The sequence below is a fragment of the Acomys russatus genome, chromosome 12 (genome assembly GCF_903995435.1).
Source record: "Acomys russatus chromosome 12, mAcoRus1.1, whole genome shotgun sequence".
Classification (NCBI taxonomy): domain Eukaryota; kingdom Metazoa; phylum Chordata; class Mammalia; order Rodentia; family Muridae; genus Acomys; species Acomys russatus.
Genome location: NC_067148.1, coordinates 49,411,004 through 49,413,133, shown reverse-complemented (window position 1 = coordinate 49,413,133; position 2,130 = coordinate 49,411,004). Strand labels below are relative to the sequence as shown.

The 2,130-nt window shown below is 47.8% G+C and overlaps 1 non-coding gene across 1 annotated transcript; it reads right to left on the bottom strand.

Moving 5' to 3' along the window:
- Nucleotides 1-1,703: 1,703 nt before the first annotated feature.
- On the bottom strand, nucleotides 1,704-1,840 carry LOC127196732 (small nucleolar RNA SNORA17). The gene has a single exon (XR_007831508.1). It is a non-coding gene; the product is annotated as a small nucleolar RNA SNORA17 (small nucleolar RNA).
- Nucleotides 1,841-2,130: the final 290 nt, after the last annotated feature.

Below are 2,130 nucleotides of genomic sequence, written 5' to 3'. Positions count from 1 at the left end.
CAATGCCTTGCTGCTCTGGCTTCCGCTAGACTATCGATACTGGAAACTCACTGGGACTCCTCTCTGATATCCTGTTGTTGCTTTGTGTCATGGAGATCCTGTAGTTTTGGATCTGTAGGACTGGCCCCTTCATTTGCTCCAGCAGTTCATCGATGGGGTAGATGCTGTGCTGGGCCAATTCAAAGCCCTGTATCTGGACCTGACAGGTATCTGAACAGGTTGGTTCATCCTGCTGGCTCTCCGCTCTTGTGATCTAGGGTCTGGCTCACTAGCAGTGTCTGCTGGCAGAGACATCTCTATCTTGCTGCCCAGGCAACATGCAGGGCCCCCTCTCTAAAGTGTTACAGCTGGTGAGAAATATGAGCCATTCTTCCACTCTCATGATTCCTTGTCCAGCTCTCCGGGCTGCCATAGATGGCAAGAGATGAGGGAGAGAAGGAAGGTATCTCTCCCTCATCCTCTCTACTACCCAGCAGACAATTGGAAAAGGTGGGTCTCCCATATTCTTCCCATTGGTGTCAGTTCACCTGCAGTCCCTATATCCACGGCCAGCACTACTGAGCTTCCAGGTGAGGTCCAGGGCCTGTTTTCCTTAGTGTGCTAGCAGGAAAGAGGCAAGATCATCTCTGATGACCTGGAGTCAGCTTTCCTGCCTGCTGTAGATGGCAAAGGGAGGAGGTCATCTCACACTTGCCCCTGTCACTGCACAGAAAAAAAAAAGTAGGACAGCTCTCCCATGCTCACACCGTTGCTGTGGCTCAACCACACCCCTGTTGTCAGGGAGGGTTGCCCAGGTGAGGTATAGGGCCTATTTTCCCAAGTTCTGCAGCAAGTGAGGGGCAGGGACAGCTCTTCTGCTCTCATCACCCCATCAGGGCCAACTCTCAGATCTGCTGCAGGGTATCTCCCCCTTGTCCACACTACCACAAGGAGATGGTGGTCTCTTCCATGATCTTATTCTCATGGCCGGCTCATCAACAACTCCCACAATGTGTTGGCCCACTCACCTGAGTAATGCAGATGGCTAAGGAAAAGGTCAGCTCTCCTGTTCTCCTGGACCCAGGGCCATGCCTCTGATACTATTCAGACATTTACCTGGCCTTTGGTGGTAATAGACTCTTGCTGATTCAGGACTATGGATCCAAACATGTCCCCCACCCCTGTGACAGCACAGTCCAGATCCCCACGATGGTCCTAGGTGGCATCACTGGCTACTCACATCAGGCTGTTCATCATTACCTTCAAGTCTCCAGTTCTGCCTTTCTTCAGTGTGCCCACATCCTCTGTTTCTTTTGCTCTTCCATTATTCCACCATTTATTTGCCTCTCTTAATGGTGCCTGGGGTCTCTGAGTATCTGGGGTCATCTCAGCTTTGTTCCCAGAAGTGGCCTGGTCTTCCATTATGGGATGCCAGACAGGGTTTATTTGAGGCATAGTTAGCTTCCCCAAGTCTGATAAACACCTGACTGGTGGTCCTCTCAAGCTATCTCTCTTTTCAGGCCAAATGGTGCTGGGCTACTGGTTGTTTCTGGCTTGTTTCTAGCCTGCCCCAGTGGCCCCATGAAAGGGTTCTCTATCTTGGGCTTATGCTTACCAGGGCCTTCAGTCCCAGGCAGAATTCTTCTAGTCTCTAGCTTGCTCCCAGTACTGGGAGTCATGGGGCCTGCATGGGGCCAGACCAGTAGTCATCTCAGACTCCTTTTTTTCCCAAACTACTAATTATTCAGATGTTTATAAGTCGAAACTCTTATAGACATAGCCTCTTTCCTATATGCCATCTACTGACACACATGTGATACAACAGCCAATACCTACAAAGCTTCTAAAGAGTAGGGGCAGTACAAATATTAAAATACCATAATTTCCTTTCAATTTACTCAACTCAAGTTTATCAAAATATCAACTTTTAATACTATAAATTTCATCCCTATGTAGTGTTATAAAACAAAGGCTTCTGATGCGGGCAATAGCTGTACAGCCAAATATAACTGAGGGTTAGATATTTTCATCAGGTCCCACATCCCTTCTATAAGATTACTTGTTCATCTGATTTCTAATGATAAGATTTTGTTCTATTAAAGGGTAATCTATACATTTGCATAGAGGACTGTAGACATTTGTGTCTGGCAT